The sequence below is a fragment of the Balaenoptera physalus genome, assembly GCF_965194825.1.
Source record: "Balaenoptera physalus genome assembly, chromosome: 2".
Taxonomy (NCBI): domain Eukaryota; kingdom Metazoa; phylum Chordata; class Mammalia; order Artiodactyla; family Balaenopteridae; genus Balaenoptera; species Balaenoptera physalus.
This window is the reverse complement of record NC_138883.1, coordinates 75,322,835-75,331,586: the sequence shown is the minus strand read 5'-3', so window position 1 is coordinate 75,331,586 and position 8,752 is coordinate 75,322,835.

Below are 8,752 nucleotides of genomic sequence, written 5' to 3'. Positions count from 1 at the left end.
CCACAGCTACGGAAATCTGCGCACCTGGAGCCCATGCTCTGCAAGAGAAGCCACCACAATGAGAACCCCGCGTACTGCAACGAAGAGTAGCCCCGCTCACTGCAACTAGAGAAAGCCTGTGTGCAGCAACAAAGACCCAACACAGCCAAAAAAAAAAAAAAAGAGTTAGAGGAAGGGACTGAGGAAAATGTGATAAAATAAAAATCACTAAGCATACAGGGAGAATATTTACCAAATGTTCCTGTCATTTACTTGGCTCTCCCATTTTAACATAATCTCACAAAGATGGAGCTCACATCTTCCTAAATCGGTCACTGGATCAGGTTGAGGAGGGCCTGGGCTATGATAATTCGACAGAGATGATTACTGGAGCAGGGTTAAAAGTAGGAATCCGTTAGAGCCAAGTGGGGCTGTGGAGGGTCCAGTAGAAAAAAATCTATATTATCTATTACTTTTCCCCTAAATTTTAGAACTAAAAATTCTTTTTTTAAAAAAAATTTTATTTTATTTATTTATTTTTGGCTGTGTTGAGTCTTCGTTGCTGCGTGTGGGCTTTCTCTAGTTGCGGCGAGCGGGGGCTACTCCTCGTTGCGGTGCGTGGGCTTCAGTAGTTGTGGCAGGTGGGCTCAGTAGTTGTGGCTCGCGGGCTCTAGAGCACAGGCTCAGTAGTTGTGGTGCACGGGCTTAGTTGTCCTGCGGCATGTGGGATCTTCCCGGACCAGGGCTCGAACCTGTGTCCCCTGCATTGGCAGGCGGATTCTCAACCACTGTGCCACCAGGGAAGTCCTATAACTAAAAATTCTTAAAATGACCTTCTGTTCCACTGACTTAGAAATTACTCTAATACCCCTGATGAAATTTTGTATCCTCTATCTCCTCGGAAGAAAAGAAAAGAGGGAAATAAGGAATAAAAGTAAAGAGAGGAGAAAAAGGGAGGTGTAAGGAAAGACTGGAAGAGAAAAAGAGAAACATTTCGTCTGAACTAAAAAACATGGTCCTCCCCTTATGTTCACAGAGTAGAACCAGCCATGTGGTCTGCAGGATGTCAGGGGAAATGGTTGGATGGGAGAAGAGAGGAGGTGGGAATGTGACCAAGGTGGATAGCCTATACATGTTCAGTTTCTTTTTCTACCAATCTAAGTCTTATTGTAGACTTCTACTGTGTTCAGGTATAAATATAAATCTAAAGTTTTAGATTTACAAAACTATTCTAATTTCTTTCATTGTATTCACTTTTCTAGGAAAAGGGATGAACAAAATGTGATGTACCATGAAACAGTATTCCTCTGTTAGACATTCCATATAAATAAATCATCAAATTCTCTGTCAAACTACATGTCTTAATTCTCATCTAGAAAGCAGGCTTATCTTCCAGGATGTACTGAAACCAGGCCTCTATTTCCTTCTGAGTTGTCTTTTCACTTTTCTTACCCTCCATCCAAATGTTCAGTCTTTCCTACCTAAAACAGTTCTGAAAAAAACAAAAACAAAAACACTGGGAAGGTTGGATATTTCCCTTGACCGCTCCCCTCACTCCCACCAGCCTGGGTTTCCCCACCCCCAACACATCCACACACCTGAGAGACCTTACACACTCAGCCTGGGCTGGGCCGTCTCTGGTGGAGTTTCCTGTTAAGAAGCGAAAGGACAAAACTCAGGTGTGTGATTGGTGCTCAGTGACTCTGGTGGAACATATTAACAGTAAGAACAAAATTTCTCTGGACCCAAGACTCTACACCCTCCAGAACAGGGATGAAGGCACCCCAGTAACTGGGCAAGGAGTCATGAAAAGACACTGGGGAGCCCTGCTGAGGCTTCTGTGGGTCCAGGTTTGCTGTGAGTCGGGGTCGTCCCAGAGGGGGCACTGTGGGGAGTGTCCCACAGCTGACTGTGGGAGGGAGGGAAGGAGAGCTGACCCAGAGCTCCTAGATGGTCCTACATCCTCATGGGTGTTTCTTCAGCTATTTTACAGGTCTAGAAACTGCATCAGCGATTCCACAGTGACATCATATGTGTTTGTTTTTCTCTTTCCAAGCAGGGGTGAGAGGGATGAAAGTGGAGCAGAGCCCTTCAGCCCTGAGCCTCCAGGAAGGCACCAGCTCTATTTGAGGTGCAATTTTTCTGCCACAATGGACAATGTGCAGTGGTCCTGACGGAATCCTGGGGGCGGCCTCATCCATCTGTTTTTCATAGCTTCAGGGATGAAGCAGAATGGATGGTTAATCTCCAAAATGAATTCTAAGGAGCTGTATAGTACCTTACACATCACCTCCTATAGTACCAGCCTCCCAACTGGAAGACTCAGCCACCTACCGTGCAGTGGAGGCACAGGGCTCCCAGGTGATCTGCCGCCTGTAATCAAACTGCAGCTGGGCTGCAGCCCCCCCCCCCACCCCCATGGTACTACACCACGCAAGTAGCCTTTGCACCTCTTTGGGTTTCCAGATTCATAATTCAGCACTCTTTACCTCCTAAAATTAGACCCTTAAGCCTGTCATTCCACTTGGTTTTTTTGTTTGTTCATTTTGCTCTTTTTCTTCCCAGAAATCCCTTTGCAGATATAAAGCTCCAATATGGAAACATTGTTGTAACTGATAAAGATGCCAATATTCAATGTCCTGTTAAAACAATCCAATGCTCCTGGCAGATAAGATATAAATTACATGTAAATTGCTCTGATGGAAAATGCTTGGAAAAATATGCAGTGGTCAACAAATAGAAAGAGACGACTCAGTTTTTCGGTTAACTGCGCGTGTCTCTCCTTTCAAGGGGAAAAGTGAAGAGAGTGTGCATAATGTTTTTAAAGTTAGTATTCAGCTTTTTCACTCCTGGAAATAGCAAATATAATAAAAATAATTTTAGATGTGAAGACAAGGCAGAGACTGGAGTGATGTGTCTGCAAGGCAAAGAGCACCAAACACTGATGGCAGATGCCAGAAGCTAAGAGAAGGGCATGGAACAGATTCTCCCCTAGAGCCCTCAGAGAGAGCATGGCCCTATCCACACCTTGAGGTTGGACTTCCAGCATCCAGACAGTGAAAAAATTAATTTCTGTTATTTAAAACCAAAAAAAAAAAAAAATTTATTGAGGGTCAGACACTCTAGCTAGCTTATTACACGTATTATTTATTTCAGTACTGATAATACTCTGTAAATAAGTACTCTCTCTTATTTATGCATGAATAAAGTGAGGATTGCAGAGCATAAATGACTTGCCTGGGATTATGTTATTACTAAATTCGTGAAGCTAGGGTGACATGAGAACTTATACTCTGCACTACCTGATATAGGAGACACTTTAGAATCACAAAATCTAAATTATTTCTATTGTTTAATTTGTACATGTGTTTACATACATCACTGGCAAAAATATCCATTTTTGATCATTTCTAAATAGCACCTTGTATGGAAAAGCTCATGGAAATTTTTATTCTGTTCCTTTAAACTTCATTGTTCATCTTGCATTTTGAATGAATCTATTACCCATGACTTTGAAACATCATTCACAGTTTGGGAAAAAGAGCAGAAAGTTTCCAGGACTACCTGAAAAGAAACCCTTATATTCTGTAGCCAGAGGCAAAGACTTCAGACAACCAAGCCTGAAGTTTAAATTGGCACAAGGAACAATTACAATGCAAATCGAATTCCAACCTGCACTGCCTTTTGCGTTAATGAGAGGACCTTGCTAGGAAGGACTGGGACCCTGAAAATTAAGATGAAGACACATGAGCAGGCTCCAGGGACCTGGGGGCAGGACCACCTTTCTGGACATGTGAGCTATGCAGTTGCTCAAGCCTCACTCTCAGAAGGAACCCTGCCCTTGGTTTCATGCTCTGCTATGGCTATCTTGAAATTCTTAATAATTTCCTCTGTGTACTTGTGTTTTGTAAGTGAAGTCCCCAAAATGGATGGAACATGTGCGTGAGTAGAGGAGATACGTGGGGCAGCAGGACACAGGACAGGAGCACATGAAGGCTCAAGGTCATGGTCACAGCAGGCAGTGTGTGAGCTGTGCAGCTAGTGGGGCCACCTGCTGTGCGTGTGCATGCTTTGGACTATCTGGCACGCTGACATGGAGCAAAGGGGTGCAGTAAACTTTTTCTGTAAATTATTAGAAAATGAAAGTGTAGCCATGGTATTTCAGTACAGCAGTTTGGCAGTTTCCTACACAACTAAACATATTCTTAACTGATCTTGGAGAGACAGCAGTGAGGGGTCCTGAAGAGAGGTCTTAGTTCCCTGCCCAGGAATTGAACCTGGGTAGCCTGGGTGAAAACCCAGGAATCCTAACCCCTAGACCACCAGGGGCTAGAGGCTGGAAGCAAAGTTCCCCTTGCTCTTGCCCCCATTTGAAAGCAAGAATGTTTCAAGGAGGCAAAAACTGTAAAGACAGGTACAAAGTTTATTATTAGAGATACGGCAAAATGTATGGGAGAGCACACAGAGTAACAGTTTGTTTATTTAACACTGAAGCAAGGCAGAAATATGCACCCGGAGAGAAAGGGTATGGGTGTCCTCTCTAATGAGGAGAAGCACAGTAAAGTGGTGATTTAAATCACTTATATAGGACAGTCCTTCCAGGTCTTTGTTTACATTTGGCCAATTATCTTGTTTCTTTTTTCACACCTGACCAGTCCTAGGACTCTCCCCAACATGCCTGAGCAACTTTTTGCTAAGATGGATTCCACTGCAGAGGCCTGTGGGTGTATGTCCACACTTATTATAGGGTGGTGTCCCCTCCCTTTTTGACCCCCCCCCCCTTTTGACCCCCAAGGAGCCTTCCTGCACATGTGCAGACAGGGAAGTTTTCCTTGACCTCAGGAGTGGTCGCCTTTACTCTTTACTTCAGCAGAGCTCAGCTTCTGCTACTAGCTTTGTCCTTGGAGGGTCTGGGTGAGAAAAAAGCTTCAGTTCTACTCCAACAGACAAGCACCAGCTGTCCAGCCTGTGAGCCCATCTATCTTCTATCTCATTACCACATGATCCAGCAATGGCATGCCTGAATATTTACCCAAAGAAGTTGAAACTTACGTCCACATGAAAACTTGCACATGGGAGATAATAGCAGCTTTATTCATCATTACGAAAACTTGGAAGCAACCAAGATGTCCCTCAACAGGTGGATGGATAAATAAATGGTGGTACATCCAGACAATGGAATATTATTCAGTGCTAAAAAGAAATGGGCTATCAAGCCATGAAAAGATAGGGGAAACTTCAATGCTGTAAGTGAAAGAAGCCAATGTGTAAAGGCTACATACTGTATGATTCCAACTGTATGACATTCTGGAAAAGGCAAAACTATAGAGAGAGTAAAAAGACCAGTGATTGCCAAGGGTTGAGGGGAGTGGGAGGGATGAATGGGCAGAGCAGAGAGGATCTTTAGGGCAGTGAAACCACTCTCTGTGATACTATAATGATGAACACATGCCATTATACATTTGTGTAAACCCATGGAATGTACAACACAAGAGTGAACCCTGGTAAACTATAGACTTTGGGAGACTATGAAGTGTTAATATAGGTTCATCAGTTGTAAGAAATAGACCAGTCTCGTGTGGAAGTTGATAAGAGGAGAAGCTATGCAAGTGTGGGGTAGGGATGTGTATTGGAAACCTCTGTATCTTCTTCTTAATTTTTCTGTGAACCAAAAATGGCTGAAAAAGTAGTCTTAAAAATTAAATTCAGATACATGAAACTGATTTGTAGGAAGAGTTAAAGCATTTTAGAAAAATGGTTCCACTAGAAACATTACCTAATGAATATTCCTCCTGCTTTTTGAATAGAAGTTTCCAAATGTTCATTTTGCTCTGGATCCGAAAAATTGTATAGCTCTCCCTGGCTGGGAACTTGGACCCCCATCTAAACTTGCAAGGAGAAAGCCTGAAGCTAGAAAGCAGTCTGGTTGCTTTAGAAAGTGCTTCTTGCTTTACCTGTTATTGAGCTCATCCTCTTCTTCCAGGTCCTCCCGCTGGGGAGATTTTTCCCCCTTTTATCCCACAAGATTACGAAATAAGTCTCCAGAAGAACATCTTGCTTACCAATGGCTCAGCCACTAGGCTCCTTTGACCTCACCGTCTGTGATGATCTTTACATTCAGTGAACCAAGTCCCATTTTATGCCATTTTACTATGGATTTAGACTCTCCCTGACCTTATAGGAGAAATGAAACCACAGATAGGGATTCACTCCAAGGACCCTGCCTCTGCTTCATAAGAGGCCCCAGGGTTAATTAGTGGCAAGCTCAGCACCCCAAGACTGCATGGGGATGTGAAAATGCTGTTGGGGGTTCCACAATGCAGGGGATTTCTCCCCACCGTCACACCACTCTACTCTGTACATAAGCAGGTCTCAATAGAGATTTGCTCTGTTAAATAGTAAAAGAACTTAGAGCTAGATGAGCCCTTAGACACGCTTTAGTCCAACCTCATTTTACAAAACAGAAACTAAATCCAAGATGACAGAATGAAAAATCAGGTAATTAAAAATTAGATAAAATGAGCTGGGAGTAGAAAGAAACTGGATTTCCTCACTTCCTCCTTGGTGTTCTTTTCCCTATCTCCTTCCTCCAGACCCTTATTACTGAGCAAAGAGAAACTGTCTAATGCAAGCTGCGCCACTTAGATCTCTGCAGTTCAGTAATTGCATTTTAGGTTACATATTGACTGTTGGTACTGTCAGTTCTCTGAAAATAGCAAAGTCCCACTAAAAACCAGCTTAGAGGAGCACAGTCTGAGATAACAGGCATTTGAAATGTCAAATGATCTTCTCTCTCTTACTCTGATCTGTGGCTTACACGTCCCTTGTAGAGTTTTCTTCCATAACAGGCAAATGAGAATGGTATATTGGCTGAACAGGAAGTTCTATATTTTCTTTATTTAAGAGAGTGAATCATGGTGCTTTTATAACTTCAAAACTATATATCAGGCCCATCATTGAATAAAGAGCAACAGATCTACCTCTTTCCAACTTATTAACAATGACTCAGTCCTGTGCAGGGATAAAAATACGGACCTCTACATTCTTACTGTGCATTTAATCTTCAATCTAAGGCATGATTTGTTTGATCTTTGCTGCTTTCATGCATCTGAGTCCCTCAAAGGCACAGGGTATGAGAAGAACATTTAATCAGAGTTCAGTAGTTAGAGATGTGACCACCAGATGGTGGTGCACCTCTGCTGATGTAGAATATGTGGAGGGTTCATTTTTGTGGATTCTGAATGAATAAGCTTAGGGCAGAAGCAGAACCTTTTTCTTATTGGCTGGGTAGACAATGTGAGAAACCACTATGACGGTTAGAAAAAAAAGGGCTCTCCTGGTAATAGAAGCAGCTCTCCTGGTTGGAGGTTGCAGGTCCACAATTGATCCTAAATGGGAAGAACGATGAAGACACCCACTGGGGCTTTAATCATGTTCTTGTGGCTGCAGCTGGACTGTGAGTTGAGGGTTTAAGGGAAACAGTGTATTAGTGGATGTTCTTTAGAAGCCAAGACTGGCTTTATTCAGGTTTCTTCTAGTTATTATAGAGAAGGAAAAGTAAATTCTGGAGCTTAGTAATCTGGCAACCCTTCTCCTTTCTCTGACTTCTTCTTTCTGCATAGGTGTCAGCCTTGGAGAGAAGGTGGAGAAGAGTCCTTCTACCCTGACTGTCCAGGAGGGAAACAGCTCTGTTATCACCTGTACTTATACAGACACTGCTTTAGACTACTTCCTTTGGAATAAGAAAGAACCTGGAAAAGGTCCCCAGCTCCTTATAGACATTCGTTCAAATACGAGCAAAAAAGAACCCCAAAGATGGAGTGTTTTATTGAATGACAAGGCCAAACGTCTCTCCCTGCACATCTCAGACACCCAGCCTGGAGACTCAGCTGTCTACTTCTGTGCAACAAGTACACGGTGCTTCCCATGTACCTGCTACCTGTACTCAGAGCTGCGACTGGGCCAGCCTCCTTCCTTTGGCACAGACTTTCACGTATAGCATTTGTCATATTGTTTGTCTGCAAGTGGAAACTAATGTATTAGACATGAAATGCATAGAATAAGAAGATTAGGTTCAAGATGACCCAGAAAGTGTTATACCTTTTTGTGGATAACTGTTGCTTACTGGATTCTTGAAGGGAGTTAGTAATATTTTATTTCAAAATTGTAAGATTGATGTTACATTGCTATTCAGACTCTTCTTCTATAAATAACCCCCTGGTATCAATATCACAATCCTTATTGTGAATAGATTTTTAAATACTGTGTTTTGAAAACAGCATTTATTATTTTTCTGATTACACAACGTTATATGCCAGTTATAGGAAATGTGTGATATTCAATAATATGATATTGACAATTCTGTAATCACATAATATGGCTAATATTCAGTTTACTCTTTTTTATAAATTCTTATTATAAATAGGCTCATGATTTTTTCACTTACTATTATATCTTGAATTGAGCATTCCGCATTCATCAAGTCTTCTCCTCAAACATCTGCTTTTTTAATTGCCCTGCAAGAGATAGTAATAAATTACAGCTTTATAGTAATTTTATTCCTGTAAATTTGTGGTAAAATTTGTCAGCCTGTTTTATGTGCTTTTTATGTACCACTTTCTTATTGAGAAAATGTGACATAGGTCTTCCTTTAGTGTCCATTGATGGCATTTTTTGGTGTGTCTTTGAGTTAAATTAGGATAGGAAGTGATTTGAGAATGTGAGCTTCATATAAAATTCACAAATCTATTCTCTTTACGAAATTCTGTAAGTA